This window comes from Eurosta solidaginis, chromosome 2 (genome assembly GCF_040869045.1).
Source record: "Eurosta solidaginis isolate ZX-2024a chromosome 2, ASM4086904v1, whole genome shotgun sequence".
NCBI lineage: Eukaryota > Metazoa > Arthropoda > Insecta > Diptera > Tephritidae > Eurosta > Eurosta solidaginis.
The window spans coordinates 168,053,836-168,061,002 of NC_090320.1; the positions used below are offsets into that span (position 1 = coordinate 168,053,836).

Below are 7,167 nucleotides of genomic sequence, written 5' to 3' on the forward strand. Positions count from 1 at the left end.
ACGATTTTCATGTGGTTGTAATTGTACCCACAAAAAAAATGTGAACGCAGAAGGATATTACCGTGGCGGTAGCCACGGTTATACCACACACCCGGACGTGGCATGGCGTAGCCCAGGGTTATTTTTTATAAGCGCGGCAGAAGGCCGCCAACGCAAAAGGTGTTCTGCGCGAAAATACTATGGATTTCACCCCCGGTTTCGGAGGGACCCGCGGGTCTTTTTTCGGTTTTTCGTTAATATCTTTTGAACGAGTTAAATTTTTTATCTTCTGGTTTCGGATTATTAATACTGATGTCAAGGCGCGTCGTTTGACACCTCTCTCGATATTTTTGGACACGTATTAGCAGTGTCATGCTGTCGTATAGAATTACCTCAAAAATTATCAAAGGTGATATCAAAAAACGCGTCTTGACCTCTGTTTTTAGAACCCGAAAGCGAAAATGTAAATTTTTAAAAATATAAGCAAAAAATCGGTTCAAAATTTCATGTGGTATTTGTAATTTTGATGATTTCGTGGTACCCACAAAAAAAAAAACACTGTGGGTAAAAGCTAGGCTAAGCTCTATAAATTTATAATGTCTTAGTTTACAAATTATTTATTGTTTATATGTTATTGTAAATTATTGAATTTTTCGCTCTTGTTCTGTTACTGTTCTGACTAGCACTATAAAATAATTTTGCCAAATTGTTGTGCTAGGAAAAACTTAATAAAATATCAAATACAAAAGTGTTTTGCGCAGATATGGATTTGGTTTAAGCAAAATTTGTGGGTTTGTAGGTAATGGTATCTCCATTGTACCTACCATACCTTCGTTACAATATATATGTATATCATATGCTGGTGTGTCCTGTAAAGGAATTTTTTTAGGACGGTCATACTCTTGTCAGTGTGTCACGTATAAGAGATGGTTGCACCTGACAGGATGTTCTGGGCTAGATCCCAAAACGCGACTTCCCGTTAAAAAAAAAAAATAAAACTACTAATACGCATCCAAAAATACCTGAAGTGGTGTCAAAATACACGTATTGACCTTGACAACAATAATCCGATGGCGGAATAGAAAAATTTTATCTCTGTCCCGAGATTAAATAATTTTAACATCTAAGTTTGTTTTTTAATAACGTTTGTTGTTTTTTTTTCCAGAACAGATGTTATTCCAAGCGGAGAAAAATGGGTATTATAACAATTCCTTTTTTTGCTTAATATTCCCACACTGTTTTCCTGTTTTATTTAAAATTTCACTTTGTTTTCTACTTCAATTTTTCATTTCATTCATATATTAACATGTTTCATGAGCTCAGGTTGATATAAGCAACACAATACTTTTTTAACTAACCGCTTAACTTAAAACGGCTTAAATCTTGAATTATATTATGAGTACGCCTGTAATTAATCTTACTAATTCCAGCTTTTTTTTCGACAGGCGGCTTGAATGGCTTCGTTTGTTGGGTGTGGTTGGCCCTACAGCTAAGAATATTTTTGCATGCCAGAGGCATTTCTCCGAACGCATGCGACTGGGACGATTCCTAAGGAAAAACGCGGTTCCAGATATAAATTTAAGTTTATGTTTACCCATAGCGATAGTTAATAGGCCATTTGAGCTTAGTGATAGTTTCATTGAAATCGGTAGTGATGATTTCGCCCCGGTACTTTCTTCTACAGTACTAATAGCAAGCCCCTTGGCTTCAAATAGTAACGAATTTGAATCTGAGGGATCCTTGGAGGAGGCTCATCAACCAATTGACCATGTAGAGCACTCCTAGAAAACGAAAGTATCGGGAAGAGATAAAAAGATTAGTTGAGGAAAATGTTCGACTCCACAATAAGGTGCAATTTTTAGAAGAGAAGGTTGAAGCTTTAGAAGGGAGTAGAAGTGTTGATGTCCTTGATCGGGATACACAAATAACAGAGCTAATTGGCAATTTGCCCAAACATCTTCAGGCATGTGTGAAGAATTGCCTGATAAACACACCCCGCAGTCCGAAAGGTTATAGATTTGATAGGGAATTAAAAACCTTAGCTCTGGTCGTAAAGTTTTTAGCACCTATCGTATATAGATATTTAAGGCCCATTCTAAACTTTCCTTCGAGGAAAACTCTTGAACTATTTGTTCAAGGATGGCCTCGAAATCCTCGCTGCAACTCTAGCAGTATTAAAGCCCTGGAGCTTAAAAGCCGTGGCTTCACGGACGCGCAGAGATATGTTTCAATATGCATTGATGAAATGTCTCTGAAAACCCATGTCCAGTATGAGAGAAGTAGAGATGTAATTATAGGTCTGGAAGATTATGGTGACGAAAATCGCACCTCCAGAGTTGCTTCAAGTGTTTTGACGATATTGGTCCAAGGTATCGGTGGGGAGACTTGGACTCACCCCCTAGCTTATTTTTTTGTCCACAAAGCGTGCAAAGGAGATATTGTGAAAAAATATATATTCGAAGCCATTGGACAGCTCCAGTGTATTGATCTGCGTCCGTGCCAAATTGTTTCCGATCAAGGAGCAAATTTCGTAGGGTTTTCTAGGTTAGTTGGTGTGACCAAGGATAGGCCTTTCTTCGAAGTAAATGGTCAAGAGATCGTTTACTTTTTTGACGCTCCCCATCTTCTTAAAAATACCCGAAACTGTTTAGAGAACAAAAAAAACCACGTCAGTTTTCAAGGACGTCCTGTAAATTGGAAGGACATCATCCATTTGTACAATCAGGGGAAAAATAGCGATTTCTCATGCACACATAAGTTGACATCGGTACATATTAGACCAAAAAATCAAAATAAAATGAGTGTGAAATTAGCTTCACAGGTTTTCAGCAACTCAGTTGCAAGTGCAATGTTCGCCCTTTATAGCTCCGGGCTTTTAAATTCCGCAGAATCTTCTTCATTTTTTAATACAGCCGAATTTGTACTTTTTTTTGATAAATTATTTAATATTTTTAACAGTCTTGTTTTTGGAGCAACTGGAAATTTCAGAAAACCTTTCACTGCGTCTGCGGAGCAACTAAGATTCCTTGACGAAGCTGAACTTTTTTTAAAATCCATGAGAGTCTATGAAACCGATAATAGTAATGTAGATCATGATATCACAAATAGCTTTCAATTCATTAAGGGGTGGCTCCTCAATATAAGTAGCTTGCGATATTTTTGGCGATTTTGGTCATGTGAGGGATTTACCCATTTAATGACACGGAAATTAAATCAGGACAAACTAGAGAATTTTTTCGGACACATCCGTAGAGGTGGGTCTTTTAATCCAAAAATAACTCCACAGCGTTTTACATACCTTTTTAGACAAGCCTGGGGCGTAGGATACATAAGATGTGTTGATAAAGGAAATTGCGAACTGCTTCCAGATCTGGGGGCATCACTTTCGACTAGCACCCTTGAGCAAGCATGTAATGACGATTTGGTCCTCGACACCTTGCAGACTTTTCAAGGTCTTCCTAGGCCCACCCCAAGCTCTTTTCAAAATGTTCAAGTTGACGTATATGTTGATATAGATGAAAGCAGTTTTCTTCATCGAAGTGCCTTTATATATTTTTGCGGTTATTTATGATTCAAATATTTCAAAATGCATAACTGTTTAATGCCTTTACCCAGATTCGATGGTGATATAAGTGAAAAAGACTTCCTCTTCACGATGGGTAAGCAGTTTAGCAACTGTAAACTTTTTGAGCCTCCCTCCGAGTTTATTGACTTTATCAAAAAGATAGAGCAAATTTTTTCAGAGAATTTCGATTCCACCTGCCATAGAGTCGGATTTTCCCAAATACTATTTGAGAAGATTGTGGATGTTGAGCCTTATTTTTGTTGCGAAAATTGCAACCCAGACGTAATTAAAATAGTTTTTATTAGAATTAGAACATACTTTTTAGTAAACTATTTTAATAAAAAGGCTAATGAGCCAAATTTAAAAAATAGAGAATTTGATGTTTTAAAACGCAATTAATTCCAGCTTTCAGTCTGGGGTCTGTCTGCTTTAGTCAGAAGTTTTGTGAGAAATAATTTAATAGAATCGTATTTTTTTATATATTTATTTAAACATTTGAAAAGAGCTTGAATTTTTTACTTTTAATTCTAAACAATTGTTTTTGTCGAATCGAACCTTGAATCTTTAATTCTAAACCTTAACCTTAAATTTTTCTTAAGCAGATTTCGGGTATTTTTTTTAGCAATAGCCCCCACCCTTCTCCCCACCTTTCTGATATTTCCGGGAAAAGTTTATAGAGTTTCGCTGTGGGTGATTTTGTATATATTGTAAATATTCATTTTTGGACTATGTACCTGATTTGTTTTTATTAAGTAGTTTTATATGCTTGAAATGTGCAATTTTTGTTAAACAAGTAGTTTGTTTTGTTTTGTTTTTTTTATGTATTAATGTAAATATTATGTATATTATTTATACGGGTGAAAATATGCCTACAGGGGAACCGAACACCCAAAAAAAATCGGTAACGCGCCTAAATTGCAACCTCCTGGGTGGTGTGGAAAAGCAATTATAATAAATAAAGCGATAATTGATAAAATCTGAGTTCTTTATTTAATATAGTAGTATGGTATTACATACATATATGTTAAACTTTTTTTTAACTACTGTGGATTTATCAAGTTTTATTCATAGTATTTTTATGTTTTTGCCAATTTTGTTCGTTTACAAATATGTAAGTAAGTTTTCGTCTAGTCCCGTGCATTGCAATAGCAACTAAATGTTCAATAATTCTTGTTTGACTTGATATAACACTACACAGGATATATAGCTCTTCACAACAACTCATACTATGTGGAAGTGTTTTATTAAGAATTTAATAACATGATATATCACTGCGCTTTTTGTAGTTGAATCTTGGGATGTGATACAATCCACATCATCATCATCACAGATTAAACAGTGCATCTCGTTCAGATTCGATTTTTTCAGTTTCAGCTTGCTTATGACATGGTTATGGCTTTAATAACGTTTCTCTGCGGCATCTAATCAAACCACAGAATCTTTGCGTATCCTAAAATGATTTATTAATTTATTTATTCATTTGTGTAAACATTAAGAAATGCTATTAAAATTACCACATATAATTTTCGGTCTGTGGTGCCCTCATAACACCAACTCCTAACCTAAACGTCTATAATTCATACCGCACAAACGCCATTGATTTGTTTCAGGATCATATACAACAATTGCGGAGCCATCAAAGCCGCCAACTGCATACAACTGACCATTAACTACGGCTAATGCAACCTAAAAAAAGGTCAATTAAGTAAATGCTAATTTTCTTACTTTTTCCTAGATTTTAGTCAAACTTACGCCACTGCGACGCGAAGTCATAGCTACTATTGGTATCCAAGTATTTGTATGGGGATTGTAGCGTTCTGCTGAAGATAATTCCATGCAATCATCACGTCCACCCACTGCATAAATGTAGTTATTGAAAACAGCACAACCCAAATGTTTGCGACGGGTGGACATTGGCTTGACGGCACACCACTTATTTTGTCTAAAAAATTTGAAGTTTAAATATGAGATAATATTCACGCAAAATATAAGCAAACATAGTAGCATAAGACAGAATACCATCGTTCCCGAGATGGTCGGGCTAGTACTTTTATGGTGCTTTGTTACCGGAACGTACCGGATCTGTATCCGGCACCTTCGGGGAGTGTCTTTATCGTTAATACAACAACATAATACCATGACATGTATAACATGGCATTGCACGATTAACTTTTCTATTTAACTTACCTGGGATCATAACGCTCTACGGTGTTAAGGGGACACTGGCCGTCAGAGCCACCGATTGCATACAGATAGCCGCCCAATACAGCTACGGCCACGCCCAAATGGCGCGTAGTCATCGGAGCAACCTGTTTCAAAGAAAAAATTTGATTAAGATCATACATTTAAAATTTTCGTGCACATATACTATGCACCTTCGACCATTTATTCTCTTTAGGATCGTAACGTTCAACATGATTCAAACATTGTACTCCATCTTGTCCGCCAACTGCATATAAAAATCCATCAAGCACCGCCACGCCCACAATGGTACGGCAGGATGTGGTTGGCGCAACATCACAAGACCATTGATTTGTTTGTGGATCATAACGTTCAATACTATTCAAATAACTTTGACCATCATGTCCGCCAACATCATATAGTAGATCATTTAATACAGCAACACCAACACCACAGCGACGCTTACTCATTAGATTCTTCAACAATGATATGAGCAGTATAACAGAAATCAATAAGTAATTCCATAGCATTCTCATCAAAATCTCGTATGGTTACTTCGGTTTGTTGGACTCTTCTAATTCGCCAGTAAACATGGCGCGAAAGTATGGACTGCATGCCGAAAGGATGACACGATGTGCAAATATTTTATGACCGCCAACATTTAGTACAACATCACATAGTTCACGATGACGACGTAACATATTCAATTCGGATAATGTTACCTTGGGATGTTTTTCGGAGGTGTGCGATAGTCGTGCCGGTGATGGTGGACGGTCAATGGCACCAGTTGAGGCACCTGGGCTGCCACCTGTGCCGGGCAACATAGGATCGCCCATCCTGTTCGCCGCTAAACGCAGCGGGGCAGAAGCCCAACCCCACACCGCGTTTATCTGTAATACAAAAAAGTTATTGATTAACTTCGACCTAGAATAATCATAACAAAATTAGAATATATATTTGAAATTGTTTTAACGGTATGCATGTTGTTGTTGTTGTATTAACGATAAAGACACTCCCAGAAGGTTTTGGAGAGTGTTATCGATGTTGGTGGTCCTTTGCAGTATCTAGAACAGGAAAGTTTCGGTAACAAAGCCTGACCATCTCTGGAACTATTAATATGAAAACATTAAACATTCTAGGCCATAACGTCCCCCATCCCCTAGTTCCATGAGGAACTTGGGCCCACCAGAGCCTCGCCTGCTAAATATGTGTATGACACATTCATATTTGTAACAGGATTCTCCTCGAGTAGGTGAGGTTCACAATTGTGGAAGCTTAGAAGCTATAAAGTTTTGTATTGCGCTTATGAACCCCTTGAACCCCTCACCATATGCCTATTTTTTATGAGCACCCGTTTCATGCTTACACTTTGACGGATAATGGGAATGTCATATTACACCTGAGAATCCGATTTTTATCGCGAACAAGAGATACCTCATGGT

At 37.1% G+C, this 7,167-nt stretch overlaps 1 pseudogene; it reads right to left on the minus strand.

The window, feature by feature from the left end:
- Positions 1 to 4,969: 4,969 nt before the first annotated feature.
- Positions 4,970 to 6,255, minus strand: LOC137241748 (kelch-like protein diablo; annotated as a pseudogene).
- Between the last annotated feature and the right edge of the window lie 912 nt (positions 6,256 to 7,167).